At 42.9% G+C, this 26,060-nt stretch overlaps 1 protein-coding gene across 1 annotated transcript in view; it reads left to right on the top strand.

Moving 5' to 3' along the window:
• The first annotated feature begins 12,087 nt into the window (after positions 1–12,087).
• LDHB (lactate dehydrogenase B) overlaps positions 12,088–26,060 on the top strand; it is a 118,924-nt gene continuing 104,951 nt past the window's right edge. Inside the window, exon 1 of the mRNA XM_060194486.1 lies at positions 12,088–12,095. The gene's annotated coding sequence lies outside the window, so the exon portion shown is untranslated. The remainder of the gene's footprint in view (positions 12,096–26,060) is intronic.

Raw genomic sequence — 26,060 nt, 5'->3', positions numbered from 1 at the left:
ATCCTCTCTCAATTTCTCTCTGTCCTATCCAACAACAATGATAGCAACAATAATAATAATGACAATGATATACAACAAAGGGGGATAAAATAGCCTCCAGGAGCAGTGGATTCATAGTGCAGGCACCGAGCCCCACAAATGACCCTGGAGGCAAAAAAAAAAAAAAAAAGAAAAAGAAATAAATGATCTCAGTTCCCCCAAAAAGTCTAACTCCCAGAGAAGTTCACCAATTAAGACATTTTGCCCCCTAGATTGGTTGTAGTCATTTTGGTGTCATTGTTAAGTCGTTTGTCATTTACTAGAGCATGACAGTCCCTTCTTGCAAGTGAACTAATGACATAAATAAAGGATGACCAGGTGGTGGTGCACCTGGTTAAGCACACAGTTACTGCATGCAAGGACCCAGGTTCAAGCCTCTGGCCCCTACCTGCAGTGGGGGGGAGGGGTACCACAAGTGGTAAAGCAATGCTGCAAGCCTCTCTCTCTCTGTCTCTCTGTCTCTCCCTCTCTCATTATCTCAGTTTGTCTCTATCCAATCAATATATAAAAAATTAATAAAAACATGTATTTTAAAAAGAAACAATATCTATAGCTCCTGTGGTTACCACTGCCAACTCTTGTCACTGTCAGCACATCTAAGGTAGAAAACTGAAATTCATGTCTCCAAGGACCAGGACATTACAATAAGCATAACAAATCCTACAGGCTGTTTAAGAGGAAATTCAAGGGCCAGACTCTTCCCATGATCTTTAGACACACTTCTCATCGATGGTGATGGGAATTTCCCCCACAGAACTAGGAAGGAAGTGACTCTAATTACACATACTCCCCTTGATAATTCCAGTTTAAGTTCATGAAACCCTTAATCAGACTTTAATATCATATCAAAACATCCCACTGGGGCCCAAATCCACTCAGGATTGATTATAGACTTCCCTATTCTCTGCCTTTCCCAGTCACTGTCCCCATCTTCTCATGAAGACCCTCCTAGCTGTCCTGTCTGAGTCCCCTTCCAGAGCACTAATAGTCTCTGGGGTAATTTAAACTGAATGGTAGCTTTGCACAGTGTTTATTCTCATCACTTGAATAAACAAAGATATTAAGGCTGAGTTTCTCAGTACTATCAAGATTACTTGTTTGAATTGAGTCAATGTGAAAAAGAAACTGGAAAGGAAAAACTATGGTAAGGCAAAAGGAAGCAAACAAAAATATACACTTACTAACCATTTTGGTTTCCAGAGATGTAGGAGATGGGGTGGCACTGCTCAGCTCTGACTTTTGGGGGTAATTCAGAACCTCAGGCATTAAAATCTTTTGCATAACTATGATGCTTTCTTCCCAATCCCCCTGCCTTAACACTCCCCCTTCTCTATTTTACAGACCACCTTGTAGTCTCCTAAGCATTAGCAGAACCCCCACCCACCTTGTCTCCTAAGCATTAGCAGTACCTGCACTCCCAGCTCTGCTTAACATTTTTTCTCTTCTCTGCCCTGTAGGAATATCCATTTATGTGAACTTATGACTTGTCTGTGCAGATCACATTCATGTTTGTGTACACACATACACACTCCTCACCATGATTTTGGATGATGGGGGGAAAAGTTTCTATAAGCAACCCAGATGTCCAACAATAGATATGGGGCTAAGAAAGTTGTGGTCTTGGTCTATATGTACAGTGAAATGCTACTCAGCTATTAACGTTTCTCATCTTGGATAAAGCTTGAAGGAATCCTGCGAGATCAGCTAGAAAGAGAAGGATGAATATGGGATGATCTCACTCAAGGAAAAAAGTTGAGAAATAAGAACAGAAGGGGAAACACAAAGAATTTAGACTGGGTTTTGTGTATTGCACCAAAGTAAAGGACTTGAGGGAGGGTGCTTTCAGGTCCTGGTGTATGCTGGTGAAGGACTGCCCCTGCGGCTCCAGACAGACTATGACCCACATAGTCAACGACTGCCACCTCTCCAGATTCAAAGGAGGTCTTGAAACTTTACATCAGGTTCAACCTGATGCTGTTGACTGGCTATGGAAGAAGGGCAAATGCTAGAAGAAGAAGGAGGACCTAAGGTGTGGGCTTAGAGTGTTTCAAAGAAAACAGAAATTTTATATATGTACCAACAACTATATTGACTGTTGACTGTAAAGCATTACCGCCCCCCAATTAAAAGCAAATAAGCAAAAAAAAAAAAAAAAAAAAAGTTCAATGTGATTCAGTTTTTCTACCTTGATTCCTGTTTCTTTTCCCTTCTCAATCCCTCTCCCCTGGAGTCCTGTGCACCTGCCTCCATCACTCTCTTTAGCTTGTCTAAAATGAGCTGTCCACCAGGTCCCAGACAATATCATGATGCCAACCTGACTTCCCTGGGCAGATGACCCCACCAATGTCCTGGAGCCAGCTCCACCTCCCCAGACCTGTGCCCCACTAGGGAAAGAGAGACAGGCTGGGGATATGGATCGGCCTGCCAACGCCCATGTTCAGCTGAGAAGCTGTTACAGAAGCCAGACCTTCCACCTTCTGCACCCCATAATGACCCTGGATGTGTACTCCCAGAGGGATAAAGAATAGGAAAACTGGGAGTTGGGCAGTCTTCTTCTTCTAGCGTTTGCCCTTCTTCCGTAGCCAGTCAACAGCATCAGGTTGAGCCTGATGTAAAGTTTCGAGACCTCCTTGAATCTGGAGAGGTGGCAGTCGTTGACTATGTGGGTCATAGTCTGTCTGGAGCCGCAGGGGCAGTTCGGGTCATCTCTGGCTCCCCAGCGATGGAACATAGCGGCGCACCAGCCATGGCCTGTTGGATAGCGATTGAGGCGGCCCCAATCATAACGTGCTAGGTCAAAGCTGGGTTGACGCTTGCAGGGGTCTGTAATGAGGTGTTTGTTCTTTACCTCAGCTGATTGCCAACTCTGTTTCCAAGAGTCTGGAACAGAGAAGTTCAGTGTAGGCGTAGGGGACCAGATTGGAAGACGAGACGTCAAGCACTGGACAGGGTGGGCAAAGATATCTGCATATATTGGCAGGTCCAGTCAAGCATAGACGTGGGAAATGAACTTAGATGATGCCGCATCCCAACGAATATCTGGTGGGGTGATATTGCTAAGAACTGGCAGCCATGGAACCAGGGTGGAACAGATGGTTCCAGAAATTATCCTCATGGAGGAATATAATTTGGAATCAACCAAGTGGACATGGGGGCTACGGAACCATACTGGGGCACAGTATTCTGCAGTGGAATAGCATAATGCCAGAGATGATGATCGTAGTGTAGAAGCGCTCACGCCCCATGAGGAGCTGGCCAGTCTTGCAATGATGTTATTCCTCGCGCCCACCTTTGCTGCAGTTTTTATGAGATGTTCATGAAATGACAGGGTGCGATCAGTTGGGCAGTAGTGCAGTGGGTTAAGTGCAGGTGGCACAAAGCACAAGAACCGTCATAAGGATCCCAGTTAGAGCCCCCCCCCCCCGCGCTCCCCACCTGCAGGGGGTCGCTTCACAGGTGGTGAAGCAGGTCTGCAGGTGTCTATATTTCTCTTCCCCCATCTTCCCCTCCTCTCTCCATTTCTCTCTGTCCTAACCAACAACAATGACATCAATAACAATAACTACAATAATAAAACAACAAGGGCAACAACAGGGAATAAATAAATAAATAAATATTAAAAAAGAAAAGGAAAGCTATCAGAGGAGGGGATGGGATACAGATTTCTGGTGGTGGGACTTGTACCCCTCTTATCCTATAATCTTGTTAATATTTCCATTTTATAAATAAAAATTTAAAAAGTAAAAAGCTCACATTTTGGGGGATAAATAGTATAATGGTCATACAAAGAGATTCTCATGCCTGAGACTCCATACTCCCAGGTTCAATCCTCCACCTCACCATAAGCCAAAGCTGAGCAATGCTCTGGTTTAAAAAAAAAAAACAACATATTTCCTGACTAGAAAGCTAGCTCACCGAACAGAGTGCCTGCTTTGCCAGGTGTGAGAGGCAGGCCAGCACAGTCCCCATTGTACCAGGGAAGCCTCAGTGCTCTCCTGTCTTTTTCTCACAGTCTCTGTCTTTTTATCTGAACAAGTTAGCCTGGAGTCATGAAGCTACAGTGAGGACAGCTCTGATGTTCTCATTCCTTCTAAAGTAAACACACACTCCCCATCCCAGCATTCAACATCTTTTGTATTATGATGTGAATCTGAATTCAACTCTCTAGGTATTTCTGTGAAAAGACTTAATCTTACTCCTTCTTACTGCTTCCTAATGAATTCCTTTCTTCCACTTTGTCATTCATACAGTTTAAAAAACTTATTCTGTGGGCCAGACAGTGGTGCATCTGATTAAGCACTCACATTACAGTGCTCAAGGACCCAGGTTTGAGCCCCCAGTCCTCACCTGAAGGGAGAAAGTTTTGCAAGTGCTGAAGCAGTGTTGCAGGTGTCTCTTTGTCTCTCTCCCTATCATCCCCTTCCCTGCTGATTTCTGGATGTCTATCCAATAAATAAATAAAGTTTTTTTTTTTAAAAAAAAGTCATTGCCATCCTTAAAAAAAAAGATAAAAAACTTATTCTGGGAGAAGGGGGGGACAGTGGTGCACCTAGTTAAGTACCCATATTACCATGTGGAAGGACCCAGGTTTGAGCTCTTAGTCCCTGACTGGAGGGGAAGCAAGTCTTCAGATGTCTACCTTTCTACCTTTCTCCCTCTCTATCTCCCCCTCTGCTCTCAATTTCTATACTATCCAATAAAATGGGGAAAAAATGGATACTGAAAGCAGTGAATATTTGGTGTGGGCACCCAGACCCAAGGATAACCCTGGTAGTTAAGTAAAATAAACAAAATAAAATATTATATATGTTTATATATATATATATATATATATATATATATATATATATATGTCATGGTTGCTGTGAGCAAAGTAGTAAACAAAAACAAAATGGCAGAAATGAAATGAATGTTACAATAAGAGAAGCCTTTGGAAACAAGCAGTAAGGCGGTTCTAACAAATCAAACCTAAATTAAGTTTTGGTACATTGTGGATATTAAGGAAGTTAGTCAAATTGTGTTTATTCATTTAAAAATAAGTTAAATTTACATTATAGTTGCTCTAGGCCTATGAGATGCTCATTTGCATATAAAATAGAAATATTTAAAAATAGGTTTTTTGGGGTCACAGGGTTATCACTTGGGCACAGTGTCAACACTATGAATCCAGTGCTCCTACCAGCCATCTTTCCTATTTTTTTAAATTTATTTATTTTCCTTTTGTTGCCCTTGTTTTTTTATTGTTGTTATAGTTATTGTCAATTGATTTTGTCCTTGTTGGGTAGGACAGAGAAATGGAGAGAGGAGGAGAAAGACAGACACATGCAGACCTGCTTCACTGCTTGTGAAGCGTCACGCCCTGCAGGTGGGGAGCTGGGGGCTCGAACCTGGATCCTTGTGCAGATCCTTGCACTTAATACTATGTGCACTTAACCCAGTCAGTGTGCCATTGTCTGGCCCTCAAGGGAAAATATTTATCAGTGCTTTTTCCTAAGAATGATGTGATTTATATTATCTGTTCCTTACAATTACTGGTAACAACAGATCATGAACAAATTCCTGTCAGTAATTAGATCAACAGATGCCTTTGCACAAAGTGCTATGACACCCACTGATACCCATTTAAAGCAGCAGCTCAGCCTCTCAAAGACAAATATGTGGAACTGACTTGATTTTCCCCCAAGAATGTCCTCTGTGTACTCTATCAAATTCCCCTTTTCAGAATTCACTAAAAATTCCATTAATCCCTTGGTGATTCCATTAATCCCTTGGTGATTCTAGACCCTTAATGACTTCCTTTGGCAAGTGGTAAAAACCACCAGCAGCTATGAATTCCAAACCTCTACAAAGAAAGGCTAGTCGAGGCTGGGCATGGGGGTTACCAAAATGAATGGACAGGTGTGGCCTGCTCCCTGCACCTTTTGAGGGACATCTCTGCTCCTTGGATACCTTACTTCAAGGACACAGGTGAGAATAAGCAAAGATAGGAGGCATCTATGTTACTGATGTCCATAGTACGTTGCCATCTGTCACTAGTGGCTTCTCCCAATGCACTGACACTGTTTCCTCATGGGGTGATTTAGCTCCCCACTGCATAACTGAGCACCCTGTCTGCTCTCCCTTCATCATTGCTGGTGCCCATATGCTCTCACAAGGTCTACATTGGTCATTTACTAACATGGAGCACATTCCCACAGATGAGAGGCCTTGAAATGCAATGTGTTCATTTCTGTCCAGAAAGTCAGGCATGATTTAGCTGAGTCAGTTCTGCACTTCAAAGTCTCTTCTGAGGCTCAAACATGACTCCCTGAACATGGCAATGTTCTGTGCTCAGGTGGATATTAGCCATATCCAGGCCCTGTAAGCAGCTGGAAAGAGCCTCGGCCAGGAGTCACCCTCAGTTCCTGGCCTCAAGGACCTCCCACATTCACCGTGTCTCTCCTCAAAGCATGTGGCCGAGAAGCAATGGAGACAGTCAGGTCCCAAGACATAAGCGACAGCTTTCGTGAGGGATTTCCATTCCCTTTGCCTTATTCTGTTATTCAGAGGAGGGTTGTAGGATTGAGTGCTTGTATGCTGGAATGTTGAAGGCCATCTTATAGTTGGCAGTCCACCATCTCCTTCATTTAAGCCTACAGCACACCCTCCCCCTCCTACCTTCACTCTGCAAAGGTCATAAATAGCCAGTGTGTTCCCACTTTCCTGGGGAACACAGGACCACAGTCTTCATTCTGTTTTCAGCTTCAATGCCAGCAGCTTCCTGCCTGTAGACCCCCTCCTACTGACAGAGATACTACACATTGTTTGTGCAGAATTTTTTTTTTTGGCCTCCAGGGTTATTGCTGGGGCTCAGTGCCTGCACTATGAACCCACTGCTCCTGGAGGCTATTTTTCCCATTTTGTTGCCCTTGTTGGATAGGACATTAATCGAGAGAGGAGGAGAAATGGGGGGATAGACACCTGCAAACCTGCCTCACCACTTGTGAGGCAACACCCCTGCAGATGGGGAATCAGGGTCTTGAACCGGGATCCTTTTGCTTTGTCCCATTTGTACTTAGCCAGCTGCTACACTACAGCCTGCCCCCCCCCTTTTTAGTGTAAAGTGATTTTATTCATCCATTACAAAATGTAAAAACAGTAACAAAACTTACATCTTTCCCCCAAGCTAGATCTCTTAGAACAAACTATGGTCCTTACAAAGACTGAAGCTCCCTCCCCTCATTGTTCAAGGTAACTGTTATTAATGATTTTTCCAGATAGGAAGACTTAGCATCATCATGCTTGTGCACTCATGCAAAGATAATAATTCAGGCCTGCACTCTGTGTGGGGCTGTGAACATAAGAGGTATACTGTGTGTGTGTGTGGTGGTGGTAGATAGTCTTCACTGTTAAATTTGTAGAATAAAGAAATGGGGCAGGGGTAGGTAGCATAATAGCTGTGCAAAGAGACTCTCATGCCTGAGGCTCTAGAATTCAAGGTTCAATCCCCCTGTACCACCATCAGCCAGAGCTGAGCTGTGCTCTGGTAGGAAAAAAAAATAATAAAATGGGCTGAAGCAGCAATAACAGGCACCAAAGAAAAACAAGACACATTTGGATTCACCTGGGAAGTTGTGGGAACCATAAACAGCCACTCCTTGGATATTTGAGAAACTCTTCAGCCCAGTGAAAAGCTAAGAGCTTTGGCTAGTAAACATCCACCCAGAGAAGGGGAAAGAAGCCCCCCACATTCTGTAGACACCCCTTGACTCTTGGGGTGATTCTCATCGAGCTCCCAGCTCATGGAACATGAGAGTCGGGTAGGAAGGAAGCCACAGAACTCCCCCTACACTTCATTCTCCAACTTGAACCACAGTTCACTCCACCATCTACTCCTAGAGAGAAAAAAGCAGGAGGACTTGAAGCTGCTTGGGGTCTGCCATCTCTTTCAAATGTCAGGGTCAGGAAGGGCAGAGCATTCTTTGACCCTCAGGGTTGAATCCTAGTTGCCTATTCTGGGTAAAAAGACAAGTCCCCGTAAGCATTGTTGCAACATGTGAAGTCACTGGGTTGAGGCAAGCCTTTCCCACTCCATCCACAACCAGGCATCCCAAGAACTGGGCTCACTTTATTTATATGTCACCTAGTTTTTTTTTGGGGGGGGGTGTTGCCACCAAGGTTATCACTGGGGCTTAGTGCCAGTTCTTCTTCTAGCGTTTGCCCTTCTTCCATAGCCAGTCAACAGCGTCAGGTTGAAAGCTGTCAGGAGCTGCTTGTTGCTGGCTTTGAAAGTGACTGGGATCCATGTGGATTCAGTCGGCTAGGAAGGATCGTCAGTTTCCCCAATGAATGGGTATACTCACGGGATGCACCACGAGAAGGTCGATTAGTGCCAGTACTACAAATCCACTGCTCCCAGCAACAGTTTTTTTTCCATTGTTTTGTTTTTATTTGACAGGACAGAAAGAAATGGAGAGGGTAAGGGAGTTAGAAAGAGACACCTACACACCTGCTCCACAGCCTGTGAAGCATTCCCTGGCAGATGGCGAGTGGGAGCCTAAACCCAGTCCTTTCACGTGGTGATATGTGCATTTAAGCAGGTGCACTGCCACTGCCCAGCTTCTCTAAGCCCGTCCTTAGCTGACACTTGCTAAACATGGTCCTTTTGTCCAGGTAAGATGTGGCACTGCACCCTGAGTTGCTCCCTCTGCATACCATGTCTACTCCTGCTCATAAAGCAAGGCTGGTTTCTCTGTTCTCAGGGGATCAAGTAGTAGATGTGTCCTCATTGGAGGTTCCTGTTCTGCTCCCATCTTTATTCCTACTCTCCTGCAGATTAGAGTTGAGCCTTCTTAGAAACAGTAAGTTATTTCTCATTTTCCTGAGAAAAACGCAGTCTTACATAACTGAGATTACATAAGATGGCCCTCTTTGTTGGTTTCATGGAGGAGAACCCCGAAGGTCAAGTTGTTTAGGGAGAATCAAACCCATGTGCCTAGTTCCCAGGAAGCTGCCTTGGCCCCCGTCTAATATGGTTATTTGTGGGAACAGGCAGACATATTAAGACTCCACCATGCTCCACACACACATATTGGACAGTTGCATACATCACATTGGATACACTATTTAAGATACCTGACCCATGAGGCAGGATTTTCACTGTGAGTTGTCACATTTGTAAGAAAACGAAGTTGAAGAGTTATTTTACCTTTTCATATTATAAGCATGGGTAAAGTTATATGTTTTGTGAGTACTGACTTTGGACCACATACCCCCCAATGCTTACAGAAAGTACATGTTGGTCCCTTTTATAATTTTTTATTCCCCATATTGGGAGTGAAAGGACAATTAATTGACTTCCAGATTCTCAGAAGTCTTTTTTTTTTAATTAAAAAATTGCCTTTGCCAAAAGGAAGACTCAGTTTAGTTAATAAGTTTGCATCCACTTGGATGGGGTCCCAAGTCAGTGGCAATAAATCTCTGTAACTTCTGCTCATTTCAAACCAGACCCGGCAGTCTGTTTATTTAAAAGGCTCTATCGGTGGGTAACCCCCCTGGGAAAGTGACCTCATTTTCATCTCGAGCCCAAGGGAAACTTTATGTACACGGAATCTTGTTCTAGGATGTGTCTGCAAAGACAAAATGTGCAATCTACACTCAGCCAACACATTATTATTCACTCCACTCAAAAAAGATTTTACTTTTTGGAAATAATCCTATGACCCTGCAATCTCATTCCTTGGCTTTTATCTGAAGGACATGAGAGCACAAATCTGAAAGGGTAACTGCCCCCCTACGTTTAGAGCTGCACTGCTCACAAGAGTCAAGACATGGAGGCAACCTCAATGCCATCAACAGATGACTGGGCAAAGATGCTAAGGGTCATCTACTGAGAGGAGTGAGTACTACTCACCCATTAAAAACCGTGAAACCTGGGAGTCAGGCTGTAGAGCAGCAGGTTAAGTGCAGGTGGCACAAAGCACAAGGACTGGCATAAGGATCCCGGTGTGAACCCCTGGCTCCCCACCTGCAGGGGAGTCACTTCACAGGTGGTGAAGCAGGTCTACAGGTGTCTATCTTTCTCTCCCCCTGCCTTCCCCTCCTTTCTCCATTTATCTTTGTCTTATCCAACAATGATGACAACAATAATAATAACTACAACAATAAAACAACAAGGGCAACAAAAGGGAATAAATAAATAAATAAGTATAAAAAGAATTTTAAAAAACGTGAAACCAGGGGGTGGGGGATGGTGTACCTAGTTAAGATGAGCAAAGACCTAGGTCCAAGCCCCCAGTTCCCACCTGCAGGGGGAAGCTTCATGAGTAGTGAAGCAGGTCTGCAAGTCTGTCTTTCCTTTTTTTTTTTTTTTTTTTTTGCCTCTAGTGTTATCACTGGGGCTTGGTGCCTACACTGTGAATCCACTGCTCCTTGAGGCCATTTTTCCCATTTTATTGGGTAGGACAGAGAGAAATTGAGAGTGGAAAGGGAGAGAGAAAGATAGACACCTGCAGACCTGCTTCTCCTCTTGTGAAGTGACTCTCCTACAGGTAGGGAGCCAGGAGCTTAAACTGGGATCCTTGTGCAGGTCCTTACATTTCATACTATGTGCACTTAACACAGTGCACCACCACCTGGTGAATTCACCTTCTCATTTAGATGGAGCTTGAAGGAATCATGTTAAATGAGATCAGTCAGAAAGGGAAGGAAGAATATGGGATGATTTCACCCATGGACTGAAGTTTAGAAATAAGAACAGAAGGGAAAACACAAAGAAGAATCTGGACTGACTGGGTGTATTGTACCAAAGTAAAAAATTTGGTGTGTGTGTGTGTGTGTGTGTGTGTGTGTGTGTGTATTATGAGTGTTTTTGCAGAAAACAGAAATGTTACACATGTACCAACAACTGTATTTACTATATACCATTAATTCCAATTAAAAAAGAAATGAAATTAAAAAGCTTCATTTTAGAACATGGTGAGAAAACTACTGTAAATAAACAAATAAACAAATAAATAAGACATAAAATAGCATGAAGGGAAACAGTCTGGACCATTTGAGATCATTTGGTTTTGCCACCATCAAAGGCTAAAGACAAGAGCTATGAGCTCATGCATCTAGCATCCCCAGGAAGTACTATGACTGAGAAAAGGGAAAAGACAAAATGAAGACGGAAGGATAGGAACCAAACTAGCAGACGTCACTGTCTTGCGTGGAGCACTAGGCTACCCCTCCAGCATAAACCATCACTCCATTGAACTTCAGAGAATCCCAGTGGGAGAATGGACTCAGCAAGGGAGGGACAGTTCATGAAAGATCATTTTGATCAGGTCACTTCTTGCATGAAGACTGCAGGTGCAGTCTGGAAACTGGCCAGAATGACAGAATGACAATCTTTTTTTTTTTTTTTTTTTTTTTACTTTTTAATCGCCTCCAGGATTATGACTGGGGTTCCATGCCAGCACTATAAATCCACTGCTTCGGGAAGCCACCTTTTCCATTTTTTCTAGTTTATTTAATAGGACATAAATTGAGACAGGAGATAGAGAGAGAGAGAGAAAGAGAGAGAGAGAGAAAGATACCTGCAGACCTGCTTCACTGGTCCTGAAGCATCTGCCCTGCAAGTGGGGAGTAGGGACTTGAACCCAGGTTCCTGCACATAGTAGTATGTGTGCTCAACCACCACCCACCTCTGAAAAGTAACCTTTTTTTTACCTGAAAATTATTTATCAAGTAAGATAGATCCTAATTTCTCATATTTACTGTATTATCCCTACCATAAACCCTGAGACACAGTAACCTTTCTAAACCTCAGTTTCCTAGCAGGTCAAGTGAAAGCACATCCAGGAGACAGCAGACACAGTACACATTGTCATGTGAGAAGACCACAGCTCAAGCTGCTGCTCTCCACCTGCAGGGGAATCTTCACAAGCCAATGCAGTCTCTCTCTCTTTTTCTCTCTCCCTCTCTCTCTCTCTCTGCTGGACAATCTTGAGGTGGCTCAGAGTGGATGTCTTGTGAGGCATCTGTATACTGATGCAACAGTCTGCTAGAGACACCAGCCCTGCTCTTTGCTGGTGTCCATGTGAGGGCAGAATTAGATAAGAGAAAATGGGGATGAAGAGATGACTACATCAAGCTCCACATCCAGGCATAGAGGAATAACTCACTCATCCTTCACACGCCCAGACAGACACAAAACTCAACTGTGACCATGGATCTAGCAAGGAGAAGGAACTAAGCTCACTGCTCAGGAAATTCACCCAAGACAGTCCTACTGTGAAACAAGACTACGTCCTACCTTCTCCAGATCAGAAAGAACACTAAGGGGCCTAATTGGTGGTGTATCTGGTTACACACATTACAGGACCCAAGGACCCAAGTTCAAGCCCCTTGTCCCCTCCTATAGGGGAGAAGCTTCTGGAGTGGTGAAGCAGGGCTGTAGAGATCTCTCTTCCTGCCTATCTCCCCTTTCTCTCTCAACTTCTGTCTCTACCTAATGATAAATAAAAGTTAAAAAAATAAAATATCTTTAAAAGAAACTCAGCTACGAGTCCACTGCTACTGGAGGCCTTTTTTTTTTTTTTCATTTTAATGGATAGAACAGAACAGAGAAAAATTGAGAGAGGAAGGAGATAGGGAATGAGAGAAAGACACCTGAAACCTGCTTCTCCACTTAAGTGTGCCCTCTGCAGGTGGGGAGCAGGAGCTTGAATCTGGATCCTTGTGCTTAGTACTATGTGTGCTTAACTGTTGCACCACTGCCTGCCCCCTTGCATTATAATTTCCCAATGCACCTGCCACTTTTCTAAACAGATCACAAACTACAAGTAAAGTTGTTACCAGTCTGGCATCTTTTATGCCAAGTCTTTGTTTCTATATACCTGGGAAAACCTCCCATGCATCAACACTACTACTGCAAAGTCTATTCAAATGCTTGCTCAAATACAAGCTTCAAAAAGAAAAAAAGGTGGAGTCAGGTGGTAGCGCACAGGTTAAGCGCAGGTGGTGCAAAGTGCAAGGACTGGCGTAAGGATCCCGGTTTGAATCCCTGACTCCCCACCTGCAGGGGAGTCGCTTCACAGGTGGTGAAGCAGGTCTGCAGGTATCTATCTTTCTCTCCCCGTCTTCCCCTTCTCTCTCCATTTCTCTGTCCTAGCCAACAATGATGACATCAGTAAAAATAACTACAACAATAAAACAACAAGGGCAACAAAAGGGAATAAATAAATGTTCTTAAAAATGGCTTCCAGGAGCAGTAGCTTTAAAGTGTCAGTACTGTGCCACCATGACAACCCTGACTGAAAAAAAATTTGGAAGACTTTGAAATAAGCCAGCAGCTGGGCATGCTGGAGGCAAAGTTTCCCAGGCAGGTAGCAAATGGTAGACAAGATGAGAAAATCGGAGTTTCTAGAGCCTGTATCAAAGGTGATAGGGACATTCCTCTGCAGGAAACCAACACACAGATCGGAGTTTCTAGAGCCTGTATCAAAGGTGATAGGGACATTCCTCTGCGGGAAACCAACACACAGAGGCTGAGAGACCAAGCAGGTGCTGTTTCAGATGCTCAGATTATGAAGTCAGATACTATGAAGCACATAAAGAACAGAAATATGGACCAATCCATCATACAGCAAGTAGATCCATAAATGGCCCCAAGGAAATGCAGACTTATGAGCAGCCTGATCAAGAACTTTAACCATTCCAGCAGCCAGGGAGGAAGTGTAGTCATAAAGACACTGGACTTGCAAGTGTCAAGTTTCAGGTTCAAACCCTGGGATATACAAGAGGGATATCATGATTCTCTCTCATTAATAAATGGATCTTTAATAAAATAGGGTGAGCAAGCAGTGGTGCACCCAGTTAAGCATACATATTACCATGTGCAAGGACCCAGGTTGAAGCCCTCGCTCTCCGCCTGCAGTGGGGATGCTTCACAAGTGCTGAAGCAGGTCTGCAGGTGCTTTATCTTTTATTTAAAACTTTAATCAGGTAAAACAGAGAAAAAAAAAGCGAGGGGGATTGAAAGGGAGAGACAGAGAGACACCTGCAGAGCTGCTTTCCCACTCATGAAGCTTTCACCCTGCAGAGGGAGACAGGAGGCTTGAACCTGGGTTCTTGTAAATGATAGTACATGCATTTAACCAGGTGCTATCTCTCCCTCTCTATCTTCCCTCTCCTCTCTCAGTTTTTCTCTTTCCTGTTAAATTAAAATAATAATAATAAAAAAAACCTGGCCACCAGGAGTGGTGGATTTGTAAGCGCTGCCATCAAGCCTCAGGGATAATGCCAGAGGCAATAAATCAAGGGGCCAGGCAGTGGTATACCCAGTAAGCGCACATGTTACCATGCTCAAGGACCCAGATTCAAGTGACTGGTAGGAGAGGAGGTTTCAGGAGGGGTAGAGCAGAAATGCAGATGTGTCTTTAACCTCTTCTCCCCCATTTCTTTCTGTCATTATAAAATAAAAGAACAAACAAAAGGGAAAATAGCCACCAAGAATGGTGGAGGATTTGTCAAGCAGGGACTGATATCCAGTGATAATCCTAGTGGCAAAAAAAAAAAAAAGTCAAATAACCACTATAAACATGTTTAATGAAAAGACCTTAAAGAGAACCAAGTAGCAATTAACTAGAAAGGCACGTCACAAAGTCCCAGCAAAAGTGAAGCATGTCTTATACCTCAGAGACCAACACACAGTGCATGGGGGCACATGAAGAGAGGGATCACACTTCACTGGACGGAAGATGGACAGAGAGACGCACTGGAGGCTGTGGGCCAGACGAGGGGGGAGAGTCGACAGTACTGCAGACCCCTCGGGTTCGCGGGTAAAGGAAAAAGGAGTGAGTGTAGAATCACACATCCTGGATCCAGGGAAGCCCTTATCTTGTTGGAGAATAGGGCCCACTGTCCCGGGAAGTCCAAGCCATTGTTTCCATGAGGTTCAAGTGAGTTGACCACCAATTCTCCCTTTAGGTCAAGAGAAGGGCAGGTTCCACTGACCTCTTGAACTAATAATGGATGGCTTCTCCGGAGAGGGGGCTACCTTTCTGCACATGCCTCTCCTCTCCCCTTAAAAAAACAGGCATGAATTACTGTACATTGTGTTTGGCCTAACCTAAAAGCCACCACATACGTTCCTGCTCAACTGCCTCCTCCTCCTCCTCTCCCTTCCTCTGAAGTGTCTGTAATTTACCCTGAGGTGCCTGTAATTTATGCATTGTGTAAAATACGCATTGTGAAGTTTGTGATCAAACCTTATATGGTAATTCTTCATTTGTGATCAAATAGTTTATAGGTCAACACGCAGCTATGCATTGTGTTGCTCTCTGCTTGGGTTAATGATTACCTTGACCTTCTACCTGGGCAATGGGTATATATACTTGCTTTCTCTCTCAAACGAATGGCCCTCTGAGGCTTTTCCCAGGGCTGACTGAATGTTTGTCTCCCTTCACACGTCACCCTCGACACGCTGAGCTGCTCTGGGACCCACGGGGTCCTCTCTTGTTCTCCGTCTCCCAACGGCCAGGGAGACGGGCAGACCCAGGAGTGAGCCTGCATTACCTGACCTAGGTGAAGCCCCCTGTGGCCAGGACCCTGGTAAAGAGGAAAACTGAGAAGATGCTATATCCTCCTGTAAGTCTCCTACACTGGTAACAACCTCATGGAGAATACTAACAGCAGACTGTCAAGACTCAGCTCTGGAACAACAACGGTGCAACAAGCATGAACCAGTACTAAGGCCAGATCCTTCTAGGCACCCCCTCCACCCAAGGATACAGCACTATAGATGCAGGCAGAAGCCAGAGCAAAGCAGGTGAAGTCCAAAACTGCCACAATCCTGCCTGCTGCAAAAGTGAAAGCCATCAGCCCATTGCATTAGTAATGCAACTTTTAAAAAATTATTTATTTATTTATTTATTTATTTATTTATTTATTTATGAGAAAGATAGGAGAGAAAGAACCAGCCATCACTCTGGTACTTATGCTGCCGGGGATTGAACTCGGGACCTCATGGCTGAGAGTCCAGTGCTTTATCCACTGTGCCACCGCCCAGACCATGCTAATGCAAATTTTTTAAAACAAGATACATTTGGGCATGTGTGTGTTCATCCAGGTGCCTGAAAAATGACTACACCACTCCCAGCAGCCATGTTTCATTTTTCCTTTCTTTCTAATAGAGAGAGAAAACAGGGAGAATAGGAGAAAAAGACACCTGCACCACTGCTCCACTGCTCTTGAGGTGCCTCCTCCTGCAAGTGGGGACCAGGAGCCTGAACCCAGTTCCTACCAGAAGGCAAAATGCATGCTGTACAATGTGCACTGACATCTGGCCCCAGAAATAACAGAATTTTAAACAGCCCAATATGCAGAGAAAAATAATTAACAGATGAAATTTGGGGGGAGTTTTCCTGGGGGTGTGATACCACAAAGAACAATTCTTTAAAATCTAACCTCAATTTCAGTGTTGTGTTTTTTTTTTATTTATACAATAAAAAATATTAACTACACCATAGGATAAGAGAAGTACAACTCCACACAATTCCCACCACCAGAACTCCGTATCACATTCCCTTCGCCTGATAGTTTTCCTATTCTTTACCCTGTGGGAGTATGGACCCAGGGTTACTATGGGGTTCAGAAGGTGGAAGGTCTGGCTTCTGTAATTGCTTCTCTGCTGAACATGGCTGTTGGCTGGTCAATCCATACTCTCAGCCTGTTTCTACTTCCCCCTAGTGGGGCAGGACTCTAAAGGTGTGGTTTCTTTCCCCTCCTTCTGTATCTGTTACTATCTTTTGAGGGAAAAAAAAAACTGGCATGAAAGAGTGAAGATTCAGTAAACTGGGAGAAAAAAAATCAAACCTCAAAGAGAGAGAAGAAACTATTTCCCTAACAGAGTTCAGAATGGCTATAATAGCTCAAAGTAGAAGAAGCTTGGGATACAAAGCTCAAAGAGATACAAAAAAATCTCCTAGGAACAAATTGAGCTCAACTAAATTTTCTATACAGAAGTTTTAAAAAAATCAATTTCAGGGACCAGGTGGTGGTGCACCTGGTTGAGAACATGTTACAATGCACAAGGACCCAGGTTCGAGCTCCCAGCCCCTACCTTCAGGGGGAAGTATCATGAGTGATGAAGCAGGGCTGCAGGTGTCTGTCTCTCTCCCTCTATCTTACCCTTCCCTCTCGATTTCTGACTGTCTCTATCCAATAATAAAAAGTTTTTAAAGTAAAAAAATTCAGTTTCAAGTAAGAAAATTTTTTACAATGTAAATAACTCAATAAACGATGTCAAAAGCATTAGAGATAGCCATGGAAATAGAACAGACTGAATAGAGTAAATAATCAGTGAGCTCAAATGTTGCAAAGTATAAATGACACAGATGAAAATAGAAAGAGGAAGGACATTTTAAAAGGGGCCGGGCAGTGGCACACCAGGCTAAACACACATAGTGCGAAGCTCAAGGACCCACACAGAGATCTTGGTTCCAACACCAGAACCCCACCTGCAGGGAGGGGGGTAGGTTGCTTCACAAGTGGTGAAGCAGGTCTGTGGGTGTCCATCTTCCTCGTTATCTCCTCCAACCCTCTCAATTTCTCTGTCCTATCCAATAAAATAAAAAGGAATAACTGGCTGCCAGGAGCAGTGGGATTCATAGTGTAGGCATGGAGCCCTAGTGATATCCCTGGAGGAAAAAAAAAGTATTTTTACTCTATTAGAAAAGCCAGAATAAAAATCATAGGTATCGGGGGTCGGTCGGTAGCGCAGCGGGTTAAGCACAGGTGGCGCAAAGCGCAAGGACCGGCTTAAGGATCCTGGTTTGAGCCCCCAACTCCCCACCTGCAGGGACGTCACTTCACAGGCGGTGAAGCAGGTCTGCATGTGTCTATCTTTCTCTCCCCCTCTCTGTCTTCCCCTCCTCTCTCCATTTCTCTCTATCCTATCCATCAAAAACAATAATGATAAAAACAACAAGGGCAACAAAAAAGGGAAAATAAATAAATAAATAAAATATTTAAAAGAAAAACATAGGTATCCCAGAAAGTTCAGAGAAAAACTTATTAAGACAGAGGAACTTATACAAAGAAAATACTGAAAATTTTCACAAAACTTCAAGAAAGAAGTGAATATGCAGGTTCATGAAGATAGCAGAACCACAATACCTGCTCTAAAGGCAGAGAGATAAGACCACACCAAGACCCAGTATAGTAAAATCCTCAAGAGTTCAAAACAGAGAGAATGCTAAAGGTAGCTGGGGCTGGGGTGAGATTATTTTATGAATAAATCTCAAACTCATTAGCATATGCTTTGTTTTACAGAAAAATGTATTTTTAATTAAAATAGTGAAATTTAAACTGAAATAGAGAAGATTTTTAATTATCTAAAAATAAGCCAGTGGAAATAAGAATAAGCCAGGTTGGAAATCCACAGGACTTCATATAAGAACCTGAGTTTGACCCCCAGCACCATCTATATGACAATGATGCTCTGAGTCATTGTCTCTTCTTAAGTAAAATCATTTTTAAAATAAAAAGGCAGTATACACAACTAAAAATACCTCTCATAAGCTGGGTGGTGGTGCACCCAATTTAAGAACACATAGTATGAAGTGCAGGGACCCACACAAAGATCACAGTTCAAGCCCCCAGCTCCCCACTCGCAGAGGGGTTGCTTTACAAGCTGTGAAGCAGGTCTACAGGTGTCTGTCTCTCTCTCCCCATCTTCCCCTCCTCTCTCAATTTCTGTCCTAACCAAAAACAAAGAAAAAGAAAAAGAAATGGCCACAGCAGAAGTGAATGCATAGTGCAGGCACCAAGTCCCAGCCATAACCCTGGAGGCAAAAAAAAAAAAAAAACCAAAACCTGAAAATATGTATTTTAACAAAATGTCCCCCTGGATTTTTCCATAAAAATGATAAACACATATGCAACTTAATAACTAATATCTGTGTCAGAGGAATCAGAGTGAATTCACAACCACTTTCTAGCTGAGGACAACAGAAAATTTAGCTAATTATTTAAAATACTGCTCAAAAGCATCAGAGAACTAGTGAGGTAGTAAGGAATTAGGAGGCAAGATCCATAGTAAGATGAAAACTGACAGTGAGGAGGAGGGTAAGTTTTAGCTCTCCTCTCTCTTTTAGCGGAGTTCACCAGTTCCATGCAGGTGGTGACAAAATGGGATTGTACTAGGAGATAAGGTAGCATGAATAAACCAGTGGAAATAACACAGCAGAAACAGCCCAAGAGCTGCTCAAGTGATCACAAAGGTACTAAAACCAGCAACATTTATGTTCAAGGAAATAACAAGGTAGAAAAAAGAAAGAAAGTCAGTATCAATATATTCCTATTTAACTAATTGGAAATGGACAGAGACAGCAGATTACAAAGTCTGGGTAACACAAGAAAATATGACCACAGATGAAAAAGGATAGGGAGATAAATTAGAAATTAAGAGACACTATTAATGAAAATGAAGAGCTAAGTGAAAAATCCAAAAGAAAAAGATACAGAAGGTAGAGCAATGTAAGATGGGCATAAGGATCCAGGTTCTAGCCCCAGGCTCCCCACCTGCAGGGAGTTCGCTTCACAACTGGTGAAGCAGGTCTGCAGGTGTCTGTCTTCCGCTCCCCATCGCTCCCCTCTCTGTCTTCCCCTTCTCTCTGGACTTCTCTCTGTCCTATCCAACAACAATAACAACAACAAGGGCAACAAAATGGGGGAAAAATGGCCTCCAAGAGCAGTGGATTTGTAGTGCAGGCACTGAACCCCAGAGGAAAAAAGAGCAAGTCTAAACTGTATTTAAAGTCAAAGAGAGAGAGAGAGAGAAATAGTCTAAGTCAGCAATTGAAGAGATAATGAGAGTATCTCCCATCCAATAAAGCTAGATTCTAGAGTCTCTTACAAAATATCAACTTTGAAAAACAATTTTCCAAGAACAGATTTGTGAAAATGAAAATGCTTATCAGAAAAACCTGTTAAATAGTATTAACAGTCACTTCAAAAACTATTATCATATCAAATAGATAGATAACATGAGTACTACTGAAATTAACCCTGATCTCAAGTGTTTTAAAGGTAATTTCAAAGCTCACACACTAAAAATGAAAATTCTGGTAAATCATTTTTTTAAATTTATTTTTTATTTAAGAAAGGGTAAATTAACAAAACCATAGGGTAGGAGGGGTACAACTCCACACAATTGCCACCACCCAATCTCCATATCCCATCCCCTCCCCTGATAGCTTTCCCATTCTCTATCCCTCTGGGAGCATGGACCCAGGGTCATTGTGGGTTGCCAAAGGTGGAAGGTCTGGCTTCTGTAATTGCTTCCCCGCTGAACATGGGCATTGACTGGTCGGTCCATACTCCCAGTCTGCCTCTCTCTTTCCCTAGTAGGGTGGGTCTCTAGGGAAGCGGAGCTCCAGGACACATTGGTGGGGTCTTCAGTCCAGGGAAGCCTGGCCGGCATCCTGATGGCATCTGGAATCTGGTGGCTGAAAAGAGAGTTAACATACAAAGCCAAATTGTTGAGCAATCATGGACCCAAAGGTTGGAATAGTGGAGAGGAAGTATTAGGGGGGGTACTCACTGCAAAATCTAGTGTACTTCTGCTTTCAGGTATATATATTTGCACTAGTTTATGGAAAAGTATGAACATATGCTCTCTCTCACAGGACCTGGTCTATATCTAGGTTTTGGGACTTTGTTAGAAACTGAATCACCTGGGATGGAATTAAGAGAATACTATGAAAGGAAAGGTCTCACCTGAGTAATGAAGCTGAAGGGTTGTCATTCCACACCTTAAGTCTCTGGACACAGACTGAGTTGAAGCATATTGAGGTGGCAATTGTTGTGTTGATTAGGTTGCGATCGGCAGATGCAATATGATTTGATATGGATTGGGAGAGGCATACGGGGGAAAGTGGGCCCTATCCAATGGTTCCAGGACTGGGGGAAGTAGAGGCTCTATAGTGGAGATGTGAGGTTCCTGTTGTCTTAGGGTTCAAAAAGACAATGGATAGTTAATGTTACCATCACATTATTTGGTAATTGGGTTAACTTTGAAAAGTCCTTTTGTTAGGGTTTGCTGTATAGTACCCAGTATCTTGTATGTAGCTGTGCCATTGGTTGCTTCTAATCTACTTGGTCTAGGCTTTTGAGAGAGTCTGCATATCAAATACACAGCCTATATATTAAAAAGATCCAGTCTGTGTTTTAAAAGCTTCGAGACATACAATTAATTTTCCCCCTCTCATATTAATTAACTAGTGATTTATATGACTACACTTTACTAGAAGTGTACATAAACACCATTCCCACCACCAAAAGACTATGTCCCATCCCACCCCCACCCCTCTTCGGCCCAGGAAGCTGCATGTCTACCCCTCACCACAGGGTTTTTACTTTGGTGCCCTACTTTCAATTTACTCAGATACTGCTTTTAGTTTCCCTTTCAGGTCTTCTTAGTCAACTTCTGTTGATGAGTGGGATCATTCCATACTCATCTTTATCTTTCTGACTTAGCTGATTTAACATAATTCCTTCTAGCTCTGTCCAAGATGGGTCAGAGAAGGTGGGTTCATTGTTCTTGATAGCTGTATAGTATTCCATTGTGTATATATACCACAGCTTTCTCAGCCACTCATTTGTTGTTGGGCACCTGGGTTGCTTCCAGGTTTTAGCTATTATGAATTGTGCTGCTATGAACATAGGAGTACACACCTCTTTTTGGTTGGGTGTTATGGAGTCCTTGGGGTATAAGCCCAGGAGAGGAATTACTGGATCATATGGAAGGTCCATGTCTAGCCTTGTGAGAGTTCTCCAGACTGCTCTCCACAGAGGCTGGACCAATTTACATTCCCAGCAGCAATGCAAAAGGGTTCCTCTGTCCCCACAGCCTCTCCAGCATTTGTTGCTGCTGTCCTTTTTGATGTATGCCATTCTTACAGGAGTGAGTTGCTATCTTAGTGTTGTCTTAATTTGCATTTCTCTGACAATCAGTGACCTAGAGCAGTTTTTCATATGTTTGTTAGCCTTTTGGATCTCCTCTGAGGTGAATGTTTTGTTCATATCCTCTGCCCATTTTTGAATGGGGTCATTTGCTTTTTTGGTGCTAAGTTTGCTGAGCTCTTTATATATTTTGGTGATTAGTTTCTTGTCTGATGTATGGCATGTGGAGATCTTCTCCCACTCTGTGAGGGGTCTCTTTGTTTAATAGTTTCTTTGGATGTGCAGAAGCTTTTCAATTTGATGTAGTCCCATTGATTTGTTTCTGCTTTAGTCTTTCTTGCAATTGGGTTTATTTCATCAAAGATGTCCTTAAGGTGTAGGTAGGAAAGTGTTTTACCAATGTTTTCCTCTAAGTATTTGATTGTTTCTGGTCTAACATCCAGGTCTTTGATCCATTTGGAGTTGATTTTTGTTTCTGGTGAGATAAAGTGGTTCAATTTCATTCTTCTGCATGTTACAACCCAGTTTTCCCAGCACCATTTATTGAAGAGAGCCTCCTTCCATTTAATGCTTTGGGCCCCCTTATCAAAGATTAGATGTCCATAGGTGTGGGTCTGGTAAAGTATTTTACACAACAAGTCAAGTCCTAGAAACAGTTCAAAATAAACCCATATGATTAACAAGATTAAGTCCATAAAAATACCTAACATATAGTTTATTGTTCTTCCTGGTAGTCCATTTTTGAATCTAGTATCTATTCATTTTAAAATGTTGCTGGAACAATCTGGAATTACTAAAACCAACTGGGACTTTTCTGGCATCAGAAAAAGAACGTGGAAGAAAACCAGCATAAGAATCCTGCCACTAAAATTCAGCAGTTCTTGAATAAATGTGGCAGAAAGCCAGTATTCCCTAGTATTCTTGTGGAGATAAAGATTATGAAAATTCCAAGACAAATGTGATACTCAACTAAGCCTTTAAAAAAAGCAATATCCGTTGTTGGGCACCTGGGTTGCTTCCAGGTTTTAGCTATTATGAATTGTGCTGCTATGAACATAGGAGTACACACCTCTTTTTGGTTGGGTGTTATGGAGTCCTTGGGGTATAACCCCAGGAGAGGAATTATTGGGTCATATGGAAGGTCCATGTCTAGCCTTCTGAGAGTTTTCCAGACTGCTCTCCACAGAGGCTATACCAATTTACATTCCCACCAGCAATGTAAAAGGGTTCCTCTGTCCCCACATCCTCTCCAGCATTTGTTGCTGCTGTCCTTTTTGATGTATGCCATTCTTACAGGAGTGAGGTGGTATCTTAGTGTTGTCTTGATTTGCATTTCTCTGATAATCAGTGACCTAGAGCAGTTTTTCATATGTTTGTTAGCCTTTTGGATCTCCTCTGTGGTGAATGTTTTGTTCATTTCCTCTGCCCATTTTTGGATGGGGTCATGAGTGGCTGAGAAAGCTGTGGTATATATACACAATGGAATACTATGCAGCTATCAAGAACAATGAACCCACCTTCTCTGACCCATCTTGGACAGAGCTAGAAGGAATTATGTTAAGTGAACTAAGTCAGAAAGATAAAGATGAGTATGGGATGATCCCACTCATCAACAGAAGCTGACTAAGAAGATCTGAAAGGGAAACTAAAAGTAGGACCTGATCAAATTGTAAGTAGGGCACCAAAGTAAAAACCCAGTGGTGAGGGGTAGGCATGTAGCTTCCTGGGCCAGTGGGGGGTGGGAGTGGGCGGGAGGGATGGGTCACAGTCCTTTGGTGGTGGGAATGGTGTTTATGTACACTCCTAGCAAAATGTAGACATATAAATCAGTAGCTAATTAATATGAGAGGGGGAAATCAATTGTATGTCTCAAAGTTTCTCAAAAGACAAACTGAATCTTTTTAATATATAGGCTATGTATTTGATATGCGGACTCTCTCAAAAGCCTAGACCAAGTAGATTAGAAGCTTCCAATAGCACAGCTATATACAAGATACTGGGTACTGTCCAGCAAACCATAACAAAGGGACTTTTCAAAGTTAACCCAATTAACAAATAATGTGATGATAATATTAACTATTGAGTGTCTTTTTGAACCCTAAGACAGCAGGAACCTCACATCTTCACTATAGAGCCCCTACTTCCCCCAGTCCTGGAACCCTTGGATAGGGCCCACTTTCCCGTATGCATCTCCCAATCCAAACCAAATAACATTGCATCTGCCGATCACAACCTAACCAAAGCAACGATTGCTACCTCAACATGCTTCACCTCAGAATGTATCCAGAGACTTCACGTGTGGAATGACAACCCTTCAGCTTCATTACTCGGGTGAGACCTTTCCTTTAATAGTACACTCTAATTTCATCTCAGGTAGTTCACTTTCTAACAAAGTCCCATAACCTAGATATACACCAGTTTCTGTGAGAGAGAGCTTATGTGCACACGTATCCATAAACTACTGCAAAATATATACCTGAAAGCAGGACTACACTAGAGTTTGCAGTGAGTACCTCCCTAACACTTCCTCTCCACTATTCCAAGCTTGGGATCCATGATTGCTCAACAAATTGTTTGGCTTCTTATGTTAACTCTCTTTTCAATCACCAGGTTCCAGATGCCACCAGGATGCTGGCTAGGCTTCCCTGGATTGAAGACCCCACCAATGTGTCCTGGAGCTCAGCTTCCCCAGAGTCACACCCTACTAGGGAAAGAGAGAGGCAGACTGGGGGTATGGACCGACCAGTCAATGCCCATGTTCAGCGGGGAAGCAATTACAGAAGCCAGACCTTCTACCTTCTGCATCCCTCAACGACCCTGGGTCCATGCTCCCAGAGGGATAGAGAATGGGAAAGCTATCAGGGGAGGGGGTGGGTTATGGGGATTGGGTGTTGGGAATTGTGTGGAGTTGTACCCCTCCTACCTTATGCTTTTGTTCACTAATCCTTTCTTAAATAAAAAATTAAAAAAAAAAAAAAAAGCAATATCCAATTTTTTACAAAACCACTAATAAATAATTGCTGGACATTTCTAATGCCAGGGAGTTGGGAAAATAAAGGAATTGAAAGGAGATCATAGACATTTTAATGACCTAGTTAAGAGTTATTTTCAAACAGTTATTAATCAAACTCCATAAAAGACAAGTAACCCACCAAGTTAGCTATCTTCACATGACCTATCTTGGAGATATACATCTATTTATTTTTGTTGCTGTTGCCCTCTAATGAAATTCAAATCAAGACTTTCATAGGGTGGGGTAGATAGCATAATGGTTATGTAAAGGGACTCTCATGCCTGAGATTTGAAAGTCCCTTGCACCACCATAAGCCAGAGCTGAATAGTGCTCTGATCAAAAATAAATAAATAAAAGTTAAAATGGGGGAGAATTATGTACTAAGTAAAGCAACTAACTTCCAGAGCCACAAGCCAGTGCACAAAAACGTATTTTTTTTCTTGGTGGTTACATTTTTTTTTTTTTTGCCTCCAGCGTTATTGCTGGGGCTCTGTGCCTGTACTACAATCTACTGCTCCTGGAGGCCACTTTTTCCCCTTTTGTTGCCCTTGTTTTGTTGTTGTTGTGGTTACTGTTGTTATTGATGTTGTTGGATAGGACAGAGAGAAATGGAGGAGGGGAAGATGGGGAAAGAAAGATAGACACCTGCAGACCTGTTTCACCACCTGTGAAGTGACCCTCCTGCAGGTGGGGAGCTGGGGCCTCGAACTGGGATCCTTACGCTGGTCCTTGTACTTAGGCAGCTGCGCTACCAGCCGGCACCTTCTAGGTAGTTACTTTCTGAAATACATAATGAACTTGATTGGGAAACTCTTCCATCAGTAGGAACCTGTGTCTCCCTAGTTTCACTGTCATAGTCCCTTCCACTCACTAGAAAAAAAGCAAAATAAAAATAAATTTTCATTATACAACAGAGTTCATGACAGTTTTCCACATGACAGTTTTCAGCTGAAGTTTTCAAAAATGACGCAGCAACCACACAGAGTCAAATGGATGTTGAATGACTGTTGATAAGCTTTCAGTGATCAGCTATGTGGAAATGCTGCTCTGGTGTCTCTCTCCTCTTTATCTCAAG

This window comes from Erinaceus europaeus, chromosome 7, assembly GCF_950295315.1.
Source record: "Erinaceus europaeus chromosome 7, mEriEur2.1, whole genome shotgun sequence".
Taxonomy (NCBI): domain Eukaryota; kingdom Metazoa; phylum Chordata; class Mammalia; order Eulipotyphla; family Erinaceidae; genus Erinaceus; species Erinaceus europaeus.
The sequence above is the reverse complement of the archived record's forward strand: the minus strand, read 5'-3'. Positions and strand labels throughout refer to the sequence as shown.